At 45.4% G+C, this 12,664-nt stretch overlaps 1 protein-coding gene and 1 long non-coding RNA gene across 2 annotated transcripts in view; one reads left to right on the top strand and one right to left on the bottom strand.

Annotated features, from left to right (window-relative positions):
• Positions 1 to 12,664, bottom strand: part of Kcnq3 (potassium voltage-gated channel subfamily Q member 3) — a 308,651-nt gene that overhangs the window by 255,923 nt on the left and 40,064 nt on the right. The window lies entirely within an intron of this gene.
• On the top strand, positions 678 to 7,575 carry LOC116082778. The gene is made up of 3 exons (XR_004115426.1): positions 678 to 1,387; positions 4,195 to 4,275; positions 7,177 to 7,575. It is a non-coding gene; the product is annotated as an uncharacterized LOC116082778 (long non-coding RNA).

Consider the following 12,664-nt stretch of genomic DNA (forward strand, 5'->3'; position numbering starts at 1 on the left):
AGAACTTGACACCCTCTCTGTGATGGCTAGTGTCCTCAAACTGTGAACAAAAACAAGCCTTCCTTCAGGACACTCTGTGCAGGGTGTTTGTTCACAACAATGGCGAACGTGCCTAATGTTCCAATTCTCAAAAATAAAAATCCCCCCTCTTCCTTATCAAGTGACCTTCTAGATGTCAGTTAAATTATTACCTTCTCCAAGAAGCCTTCCCTGACTGCCTCAGACTGGGTAACGTAGCTGTCAACTAGCAGTTACTTATTAAGTTCCTACTCTGTCAGTAACCTCAGCCCTGTTCCTCTGAAAGATTTTATACAGATCTCCATTTATCTCCATCCTCTCTCCCACACCTAACTCTGGAACACAGTAGGAATGGAACAATTGCAGAAAGAATTAATAAGCTGATTCTATGATTCCCAGGAGACGGGTGTTCCCCAACGGTTAACTCGTTGCCAGGCAGGCGTTGTCAAGGATACTGCAAGATGGAAAATACCCTTTTTCTTCCAGAACAGAACAAAGCATTTGCCCCATATGGTACAGACAGCAGATCCACTGCCTCCGACTGCAGAAGCTGAGGCTCCCTCCTGTCTCCTCCAAGAAGCAGGGCTTCCTCATGTGTCTGTGTGTCCCGCTGTCTGCACGCACACGTGACTGGGGAATCCCATCTGCCTGCACACACGCCCACCCATGACAGATGAATTCATCTACAGTGTTGCCAGGAGCAGCCTCACAGCCTCGTGAGCAAGAAGACAGTGATGAATTATTCATAGAGAGGCTAGCTCCATCCTCTCCCAGTGTAGGGCAGCTTTGAGAAGCCCCCTTACTGCAGGCTTTGGCCCCTTACATAAAAGGAATGGGTAGCACAGATAAAGTAGAGTGCCTACCTCCTACCCTTTTGGGATCCCAACCTATAAGGTGCCATTTAATTTCATTTTCTTATGAGGAAGAAATCCTTTGTCCCACTGTTAAATAATGGACACTAGGCATAGTCGTCCCTGCCAGAGTCCTCTAGTCTCTTGAACAGGGACCTCCCCCTCCCGCCCCCGCCATCCCTCGGACAGCAGCAGGGGAGTGGGGGAAACCCGGGGAAATCCCAGGGATGCCCACAGCAGAGCTGGGAAATGTCTAGTCTCCCCTCACCCCACTGATATTAGCATGCAGAGAAGCACTTCATCAGGCTAGAAGATGCTGTGAGAGTCCTAGCCAGACCCTGTGTGTCAAATACGGCTGCTATTTCCAGCAGCTTCTGTGTCAGAGAAGCTCTGTAGCATTCAATATAGCTGAATCAATGATTCCAGAGGACAGGAAGCCAGTTAAAAGGAGTTACGAGGTGCTGAAGTGGAAGAAGAAGAAGTGGAAACTCTCCCAAGAAGCCTTACTACTGACACAGGTGGTAATGTCTGACCCCATAAACTCATCACAGGAAAAGAAAAGGGATGAGTGATATAGTCCTCTCAAGAGAAGAATAAAAACAAAAGTGGGCATGAAGCAAAGGATGCTATGGAGTGTACCAATAGGGATGCTTTGTTGGGTGCCAAAAGAGATGCTATGGAGGGTACCAACAGGCATTGACTCTGGCTAGGGGTTTATGATACTTTCGATTCCCAAGGGATCTGGCATCATCTAGGAAGTAGCACACACAATGAGGAAGCAGAAATAAGCAAAGTGGAAAGCAAGAAGAGAATTGATAATGAAGGGGGAGGGGGAGAGTGGCTGTGTCAGGGCTTCAGGTCCTCAATCACCACCTGGGACCTGGAATCATGGTTCATCCAAACAGCTGTGTGTGAAGGACAGATGTCAAGTTGCTGTATTATTCTCTGCCACTTGTAGTGACACTTAGAGTGTCACTTCACCAGGACAAAAGAACTTAAAAGCCCCCAAAGCAAAGTCTGCTGCAAAAATATACAAGTGGGAGCCACCTGGGGGGAGCCTAAGTCATATTGATCCCTGTCCTGCCCAACCTCTACCTCACACTGTATGCCATCTAGACCTCTGTCCTATATCCTGAGTTCCACCCAGATCTGCTGTCCAACATGATGCCCTTGCTACCTGGAGCCCAGGCAGGAATGAAGATTCAGCAATTTCTTCTCCATCCCAGGCCAGGATAGTACCATCAGAGGAGTGTCAATGACACTCCAGCCCGTGAAATGTCCCTTTCCCCTGCTTCTGTAGAGAGAACATGCTGTTCTCTCTGACTTTGTGTTTCTCTCAGTTCCCTCTAGCTAATACCAGTTTAGTTGTTAGCCACACCTGAATTCCTGAGAGCTGGCCCTCAGCAGCTACACTGATAGTACATAGGGATCCCCATGGTTCAGCTGACCCCAGATTCAGGTAGGATTCTCTGTCTCACAGTAATGGCTTGAAACTTTGAAGAGCATATCTAAGTCTGGATCTGTCTCTATCCAAGGTCCCAGACATTTCTGCTGTTCCCAATGTGGGAAGAGCCACTTTACTTTTTTCCCATGGAGAGGGAGAAAGAGTACAGGGAGAAGCAATGGTATTCCAGCTGTCATGATGGTTTACGGCCCTTCAAGGATGAAGAGTATACGTGGAGTTAAAACTCCATGGGAAATGTTCTAAACAGGCTTGCTAAGGTGATGGCTGTGCACTGAGAAGCACTAATCCCTCTCACACAGAATAAGTCAGCTGGTGTCCAGTTCCCAGCCACTCCCTAGTTCTCAGAAGAAGAACCAGAAGAACCAGGCTTTATGTCACATGCCTCACCCCACATTACAGTGGTCTAGCTGCAAAAGACCTAGACTTGGGAACTACTGTGACACTTCCACCTGTGAAAAGGAAACATATGTCTTAGGGTACTCAAGTTTATTGTTTTGTTTTAATTTGTTTAAGCAAAAAAAAAGTTTCTCTCTGTTAAAAAAAAGAAAGAGAAAGAAAGAAAGAAAGAAAGAAAGAAAGAAAGAAAGAAAGAAAGAGAGAAAGAGAGGGAGAAAGAAATGACGATCTTTAAATCTTCATTAGTAAGATTAGTAAGATGGGCTTTCCCAAAATCTCTTTAAGTTCCCAGCTGGACTTCTTTGGAATTCTGGAATTTGTCTCCTTGGAATTCCAAATTGCCCAGTGTTTAATAATTCAAAAATTCACTCAGGAGCTGGAAGCACTGAGTGGCTCCAGGACCTTAGTCACTGAGCTGAGGGGAGCATGATGTGGAGTCTGTCCTCTGCTGAGCACCATTACAGGGCAGAGAGAGGAAGCTCAGAAGGTTGGAAGTACAGAAAGGAAGGCAGGAGATACTGCTGGCTTTGCAGGAGGGCCATTCAGTGCTGCAACTTCAAAGCAAGAAGACCTTTTCTGCTGAGCAGAAACTTAAGTAGAAAGGCTATTTCCCACAAGGGGGGGTGGAGGGATACGTGTGAGAGGGCATGGAGGGCTGAGAAGCCATCAGTTCTCAATGGAGAATTAAGTCTTAGAAGCCATTCAATTACTGGGTTCTTGCTTTGCCCCCCAAAACAGGACAAAACAACCCTGTCCCAGTTTAACATAATAGGCTATGTATACAGGTCCTGAATCTCACGGATAAAGACTAGGGAAATTCAGTAAGAAAAATATTTACAAATGTGGGAATGTGGGCTAGGTGGGTAGGAAAATCAGCAAGAAGGGAAGGTCCCTGGGATTAGCAATAGCAAAGCAATTAACATCCTTGTTGGGGGAGGGGCCCTGGAGAGAGGGCAGTGCCAGAAGCAGGACAGCTGTTAACCATGCAGTGAGGGCTGGTACCAAACCAGTGCAAGCCAGTACAGTGGAGTATCAAGCTCTCTTCCAGCTGTCACCTGTATCCCCCTTTACTGGAGTCTGTCATACTCTGTATCCAACCAAAATTCGAATGCAGGACACGTGCAGATGAAACACAAGATGAGTCTCCTGTGGGGTGGCTGAAGGATGGATTTGGAAAGGCAAACACAAAATTCTTAGCATCACATAGATAGCCATGTGAAAGACATATTTTCCCCCTTAGCCTGCTTATTATTTCTGTCCTAGTAACATGTGTGAATTCCATGTGGTAGGAAAGGGACATGGCCCCTAAGCAACAAGTAGGTCCTGTGACTCAAGACTGGGCAAATCCTTACATGCATCTGGGTTTCGTATCAAGTATGGAAGTCCATCTGTGTGAATGGTATGCATCATATACATCTTATGTTAAACTGAGTTGGGTTTCTTGTGTCCATTGTGTTTGATTAGAAGGAAGATGAAGTAATAGGGATGGCTTCTAAGAACAGTCTCTCCAGAGAGCTATTGGCTCTAGTCTCCCAACACTGCCTGGTAAGTAGCCCCTGTAAAAGGATGCTCTTCCACTTGCATCCCTTATTTCATCCAATGGGGAAGCCACTACCTGGCTTTTAGTCTTCCTTGTGGAGGATAAGCATCATACCAAGAACAAGGAAACACAGACCATACCAAGCCACTCAAACACATAAGTACAAGCCCTTGTGAACCACAGTTGCTTCAAAGAATTGAGAGGTCTATAGGTCCATGAACAGCTGAGGAAAGAAAATAAGGAGCTGGAGGTCAGAGCCAAGCTGTGTAACACAAGCTCCCTCCCTCACCTTCCAGAGTTTTCCTGAAGGCAACTGTCAGCAGTGACAGGGAACATCACTGGCCACTGGCTGCTGTGCCTTGGGATAACAGCTGCTGCTGGAGTCCATAAGCACATCTTTACCCACATGAGTGACCCGTTAGGAAAGGAGGAAGAAACAATTACTTTGAAGCCCGAGGACAAGATAAATATAAGCTCACATCACAGGCTCCTGACAAGGACTGGCAGTCAGGGGTAGGATCTGTGACAGAGCAGAGGGACCATCTCTAGCTTGTGTGTAGGAGTAATGAGGCATTGGGGGATGCAAGGTGGGAGGACATGGAGGGCGCAGCAAGCCACGGAATTGCGATCGAGGTTTGGTTTCAACAGGACTTGAGTGAACATAGGGCACGTCCCTCATCCTTCACTCTTGAGTTCATCCCTATTGTATGCAACAGAAGTAATCAGGTTGCTATGAACAGGGGTATGGGGAAAGGTGGAGAAAATGCATGGCCAGACCTCAGTTCAAATCATACCTGAACCTGTACGTATCACATGACCTAAGGCTGTCTTTGCCCACCTGTAAAATGGAAGAAGGGATGCCTAGAACACAGGAGAAATGCCAGAAAGGGCAGCCTCCTGAAGAAGGGTCTGGTCCTGGAATACAAGAGCTCTTGACTGTGTTCTCTCAGTTAAGGCTGTCAAAGGGCTGAAGAGGCCCACTTTTGCAGGAAGAAGAAGACACATAATTTTTCCATGTGCACAGTGCTTTTTAAGAGCATTCCCTCACACTCCCTTGCTACTGTGACATGACTTTGCAGGGTGCCTAGCATCTTAGATCCTGGAACTCCAGAAGGGAGTTCTTCTCAGTCTTACAGTACTTGCCAGGAAAAATTGAAAATCTTCTCTGAGGCCTTAGAAATTGCAGCCCATGGCTACTGTCCTCTCTCTAATGCCCGATGCAACCATACCTGTGCCCCCAGGGAGTAGTGAAATAGTAGGAAGAGTGGGAACCGCTTTCTAAGTGGCCACTATCCTCAGAGATTATTCTTGGTGCTGCACTATTACTGCTGATCCTCGGGAGAAAACTATAATGGTCAAGATTTAAACCCATTTTAGAGATAATGAAGTGGAGGCTTAACTATTCCTCCATGACTTGCTGAAGCGTCACCATAATCCATCAGCAGCCATAACTGAAGAGACTAGTGTGTCAGCTCAGCCTGATTAACTAGGAATTCTGTGTTCCTCCAAACATGCTACCCTCTTCAAAGAATGAAAACAAACAGCTGTCATATTTTGGAGTAAGTGGGTCCCATCTTCAGCAGATTGGTTGGGCTCTGCTATTGTCACTGAGGAAAACATTCTGTAGAATACCCTTGGTAAGCCCCCAGATTCAGCTCAAACGTCTGACAGTTTGTCGGCAAAATCACACCTCTTGCACTTAGTTGATTTAAAAATCACTATTTTGAGAGGTCACAGCTAAGCACTATATCATTAGTTTCCCACTAGCTCTCCTGGAGATAACACTTCTGACATGTGGGTTATGATAACAGTTGCCTGGGCTATTTCTCTGAAACCTAACTGCTGTTTTTGCTGAAAATCCCAACTCTTCACTCAGGCCTGCTGACAGCCAATGCATGACAAAAGCAAGATCTAATACTTGGCATCTCCTCCTTCACCTGTACCTGTCCCTTGCTTGCCTTGGCCTGTGGATCTGACTCTACGAAGTCTTACGTACTGATCTACTGATTATTTGAGAGGTGTTTTATCTGTAATGATAACACAGAGTGAATGCAGCTAATGGCTAATGGCCTATTGCAATGCATGTTTCTTCTGTCCCGCCCTTGTGAGCTTTCATCCACCCTATGCTTAAAGTCCAAACTGTGTTACTTATGCAAGACAACTCCTGAGTTAAGTCAACTGTCTGTGAGTTCACAATCCTCACAGTCAGGATGATGGGTGCAGAAAGGAAAACATTTAAAAATTGTACCCATGACCTGTTGAAAGTTACCAGACTGGCCACACCAACCAAGTCACTATAAAGCTTAGCCCTTCCTTTGTCAAAGGCAAGCCCGGTCTTCTCATTTTTCAGTCTTGGTGCCTCTCTGCTAGCAAGCTACAGTCCCAGTAATGAAGCCTGGCTTACTTTGTTATAAAGTTTGGCTTGGTCACATTTCTATTGACTCCATGGAAAAGGATAATAGAAACGTTATCTTGTTATAAGGTTTGGCTAGGTCACATTTCTTTGTCTCCATGGGTTGACTGCATCCGACAAAAGTCCTTATGCTAAAAACTTCACCCCTAAATTCATATGTAATAATATTTGGAAATGGGTCTAGGGTAGTAATTAGGATTAGTTATTACAATGAGGCCCCATGAGCTAGAGTACGTGTCCCATTGTGACACCATCTGCAGGGGCAACACACTTGTTTTGAATTCTCAGCTCTAGAATAGTGTTTTAAATAACCTTCTATTTTTACAAACTACATAGCCTCAGGCAGTTTGTTATAGAAACAGAAAACAGACCAGGGGTACTATAACAAAGCATCATAGTCTGCGAGCTTAAGTTATGGTTTGGACATGAAATGTCTCCCACAGGCTCATTTGTTTGAATACTTGGTCCCTGTTTGTCACTCTGTTTTTGGTAGATTGCGGATAAGGAGGAAAGTGAAGCTTAACCGGAGCAAGTAGGTCCCTAGAGGGTAGGCGTTGATGTCTAGACCTCAGGTCTACCTGGATTTCTCTACTTCCTGACTGCTGATGTGAAGTAGCTAGCTGCATCACCACTCAACTGCCACAGCCACAGCCACTCTGCCTGCAAAGTCTGCTTCATCACGATGGACCATATTCCCTCAAGCTGTGGACCAGAATAAGCCTCTCCTCTCTCACTCTGCTGCTTCTCAGATATTTTCTCATTGTAATGAAAAAAAGGTAACAAATACAACCTAAAGTGGGTAAAAGTTCGCTGTCCACAGTTCTGGTCTCTGGGAGCCTGGGATCCTCTGAAAGCATGTCTGGGTTCTGGTGAGAGGCTTCATCACCTCTAACAAGAGAACCCATCCACAAGGCCACATCTTCAAGACATAATCATCCCCTAAAGGTCTACTTCTACCTCCTCACACTGGTGACTAAGATTTCAACACAGCAATGCTGGGGAGAAGTAAACAACCAATCCATAGGTGGTATCTACTCAAGGGGACACATATTTGACTAGGCAAATTCTATTGTGTCTACAAATGCATCGATCACCACAGTTTTCCAGAAATGAAGGATGGGGCCTGTGGATCCTGTTGGCTGCCATGTCTAGATGAACAGCCCGGGGCATCTGCAGCCTAACCCTTTCTGTGAGGCCAGAAGCATTAACCACCAGTTCTTCATATAGCTTGCTGACACAGAGGCATATGTAAACTGTGTTCTTAGAGAAAGGTACACCCAGAGGTCGCTATGGTCTCAAAGGCCTAGAGAGGGAAGATCTTTCAGGCAGGCACACTTGTTTAGAGAACTGCTTTCTGCCTGAATAAACAGCCAATTTTCAGAAAGTCTCTGTCTGTCTGAGATGTGGTGATAAGCTGCTCCCGGAAGCACCATTTCTGTACCGTAATATGCTTGCATCTGCTAGGACTGCTGAGACAGTGCCGCATTTTCAGCTGAGACTCTGCTTGCCTGGCATCACAGCATGGAGCATACCTTCATTTCTCCTGGGCAAGGATTGTGCCCCATACATGTGTCACCCCAAACTCCTACACCAGCTCTTAATAGATACTCTGACATGCTGGTTGAACTGGCCACCGGGAAAAGACATTAATTTCAGTCAGAGAGCCCAGGATGCTATTAAAACATAAATAAGAAGGCAATGTTCATGGAATACACAGATAGTAGGCCAGAGGAGATGTGGGGGGCAGAGAGGAATGTTTAAAGGGCTTAAGAAATCAGTCCACGAAGGACTGTGGGCTACATCTTGCAACTTTTCCAATTCTGTGCATGTGTGTGTGTGTGTGTGTATGTGTGTGTGTGTGTGTGTGTGTGTGTGTGTGTGTGTGTGTATGTGTGTGTGTATGTGTGATCTTATGCTCCAGTTATCTGTAGCTAGGAGTGTTAATATATTTTTAGATATTTGAAGATGAAGTATATTCACACATGTGACACATCAAAGCCATAAAGGGGTAATTTTCCTCAGCCAAGAAAAACTCCAAAGAAATGAAATTCCCAGTTTAGTCACAAATCATTTGATAAGAAGTTTCAAGAAAACAGTGTTGAGAAATGGGACACACTCTTTGATAACAGAAGGGCAGGTGATAAAAGGCACGGGGACATGAGTTGCAGGATTCATTTATGAACACTTCACGTCCATAGAAAGAGCCCAGGGATAGGAGATACATAGCCTAAAGAGCCACTGAAGCAAGAGAGGTTACCTATTACCCAATGGTACTGACTGCCCTGTGGTGAAGCAGGACAGAGAATGGGGCTAGCCTGGAGCAGGAATTTAACAGATAGGAAAGAGAGAAGGATGATTTCCATTTTGGTTTGGTGATTCTGTCTCCAGCCAAGGTGTGATGCTCAGCCTTAGAGTCAATTTAACAAAATCCTAGGTGATTACCTAGGAAACAATACACCTGTGAGGGATTACTTAGATTAGACTAGAATCTGGGCATTCTGTGAGGACTATCTTGAATAGGTTAATTGAGGTAGGCAGACCCTCCAACTATGGGTTGCTATCCAGTACTGAATTGGAAAGAGAGGATGAGCTGAGCCTGGGAATCCATTACTGTTTCTTGGCTATGGATGCAATGTAAGCAATTACCTCCAACCCCTGCCACTGGAACTCCCTTACAATGACTGACTATAATCTTTAACTATGAGACTTTTCCTAAGTCACTTTCTACAGTGACAAAACAGTAACTAAGACAAAAGGGAATGTTTTCGATACTGAACAGTGAGATAAATCTCTCAGGAATCAGGACTGGCACAGGAAAAATCCCACCTTCAACCCATTAGCCCAGGTGAGACCACTCCTTAATGTAGAATCACACAGGGATCTGTTTTGTATAGGGGCCTCTTTTTTGTATATAGGCCTGTTTTAACAAGATAATTGGCCGTGTGTCTCTGGTATTGAGCTACAAGTATTTGGGAGAGTAAATCCGTAGCCTTCACTCAGACACGCTGCCTCTACCTGGCCCCTGCCTCCTTAGAACTTTCAATACCTAACCTAGTAGAAAAGGCACAGGAATGGATGCTCTCCATGTGCGGAGCCTGGCTGCACTGTCAAGCTTGTGTTTTATACGTGCATCTCCCTTAGAGCTTCCACTTGCAGGTGCTTTTCTGAACGCACCTCCTACGCTTCTCCCACCATGGGGAGCGCCCCAGTTCCTCTCACCTTCTGGAACTTCTAGAATCACATGCTACTGCACAAAGGTCGGACCAAACACATGGAACTGAATCCCTTCTCAACTATCCTTTCTCCACCTGGAACTCAGAGTGGGCAAAGCTGGGTTTAGTATTAAATGGTGGTCCTCACTGCTGCCCACCTATCTAGAAACAAACCAAGGAAGAGTGGTGGAGTGTAGGCTTACTCCAGCTTGACTCCTTCCTCTACCTGGCACTCCATCTTCCTGGGACAGTTCTAGAAATTGAAATGAACCAGTTCAAGCCAGATTAAATTACACTTAATGCAGGTCTACTGGGAAGCTCCTCTCCAGTAGGTGAGTTCACTGGCCCCAAGGAAGGAGGCCAGGGAAGTCACCATGCTAAGGAAGAGAGAGGAGAGGGGGAAGAGAGAGAAAAAGCGCATGCAGAGAGTGGAATAGGTTAGAGAGAAGGAGGGAGAGAGGGAGAGTAATATGTCTAGATTATATTAGGAAAAGTCTCTGGAGGAACCCCTGGCTGGAAAGTTCAGGGTTAGAGGCAGAGTATGCTAGAAAGGGACTGAGGGATGCTGGGAGAACCTAGAGGCCACGTCTGCTTTGGTGTGTAAAATATGCACCTCAGTCCCTTGTCCTGGGGCCTGAAGCCAAACAGAAATACACAGTGGTAACACATCTTCATCAGTAGCCTGAGATTATTACAGCTTCTACATCCCAGGAACATGGCAAATATAAAAAACACCCTTAAGAAGGAAGAAACTTTTTTATCCTCTTGTGAATCTGAATAGGCAGAAGTTCAGATAGGTCACTAATGCGTCCAAAATGCCATATATACAAGTGACATAGTCAAGTCTTAGTCCCAAATATTCCTGGCCTTTTGTGCACTGACCAGCTCAGGTTTTAGGTATAGCCCAGCAAGGAACCTATGAGACCCAGCAGACAAGTAACTCTAAAGGTGGCTGGGGAGTAGAAAATGATAGTGTGCTCTGGCTCAGCTAAACATACACTCTCTGAGAGTGACAAGAACTAGGTCAAAGGAATTATTTCTGGGGGGGGAACCTGTGTACCCGTCCTGAATGCACCCTGTCATTTGCAGCCAAATGGCCCCACTTGAAAAGCTCCCTCTTTCTCACTGGATCAAATGGCTGGAACTCACTAGATTGAGCTCCTTCCTGTAAGCAGGCTGTACACCCCCACACAGCTGTCCCCAGGAATGATGAAGTGAGAGAGGACAGAATTAGCTCTGGCTTCCAAAGGCTCCAACACTCCTTATTCTGCTTCATCGGCACATCTAAGAGAGAAGTCATATCCCCTGGGCCTCCACATCTTCCTCCCTCCATCCCACCAGCCTAGAGACCCTGCCCATCTCTGAAGAGTGCAACTCCTGCATGATTCCCACCTCCACAGCTCTCGGATTCCAGGGTCCAACCCACCCATCAAGCTGTACAGCTGAGAAAATAGGAGTCCAGAAAGGAAAACAATCCTTCCAGATGCCATTTGTGGAAGAATGGAGCCAAAGCCCAGAGCTTTGGGCCCCAGATTGACCACATTCCTTACCCAGCATAGTCTTGGGACTCCCAGATATATAGTAGTTTCCTGAAGTTTCTGGAACAGATGAGCACATACTTGATAGGTTGAATAGAAATCTATCCTGTGACAACTCTGGAGACCAGGAGTCTGAAATCAAGGCTGGCTGGGGAGGTTGGCTTTAAGATTTTTCAGACAAGGTTCTCTCTCAGCTCACCCAGTTTCTGGAGACGCCACATGTTCACCCTCTTGCCACAGCATCATTACAAACCCTAGATGTCCTCTTAAGGCCTTCTTTCTACGTGTCTATGCAAAGACCCTCTAGTCAAATAAGCTCACATTCACAGGTTCTGCAGGTGACTGAATGATATCCTGGGAATCAAACTGCTGTGTCAACCCACTGCATTGCGTTTTTTCTTTGTAAATCAGTAATTTGTGAGAGCAAATATGAGTTAAAATTAACCCCTAAAGAATAGATCCACTGCCTATCTGCCCACAAATTAGAGCTTATGGAATTACAATGAGGGCTATCCCTCCTATCAAAGGAGACACAGTGATAGATGTTGTGTGGATAAACACATCAGCTATAGGCTGGGGAAGTAGGTTAAATTATTATGATTGTTGTCCATCCTTGAAACCATCCTCAAAGTGAATAATAATTAAACCCTACCAATAATCGATTAGCAGATTCTACACAAGTCAATTCCCTAGCATCTATTTCATAATCGTCAGGATAGTAATAATCAGGATTGGAGAGAAGACTCAGTGGTTAAGAGCATGGTCTACTTTTCCAGAGGTCCTGAGTTTAATTCCCAGCACCCATGTGGTGGCTCACAACTATAGCCTCATAGAATCCAATGACCTTTTCTCTTTTCTGGCAGAGAGGTCAAGACAAAATATCCATATATATTTTTAAAAAGTCATAACCACTATTAGTGACTTTTTTCTCCTGTACAACTGAATTGTATAGCGTGGGATAATGTCTTCTCTTTTCCCAGACACCACGGTGGTAATAGCCAAATCCAAAGGAAACTCATTTCTTCAAATCCTGGCAGTTAGACAAAAGTCATCATTTCTCAGGAACTTGTTAGGCCAATTCCCCTCTACCAAAGGAGCCATTTCCCTTACCACTGGCAGCAAAGGCAAAGTTTTATCTGTGGTGCCTGTTAGCATACCAAAGGGCACATTGGCGTCCAGGCTCCCTCAGTGTCAAAAGTACCTGTTAGACATTTTACCGTCCATGCTAGGT

Source organism: Mastomys coucha, unplaced genomic scaffold, assembly GCF_008632895.1.
Source record: "Mastomys coucha isolate ucsf_1 unplaced genomic scaffold, UCSF_Mcou_1 pScaffold7, whole genome shotgun sequence".
NCBI lineage: Eukaryota > Metazoa > Chordata > Mammalia > Rodentia > Muridae > Mastomys > Mastomys coucha.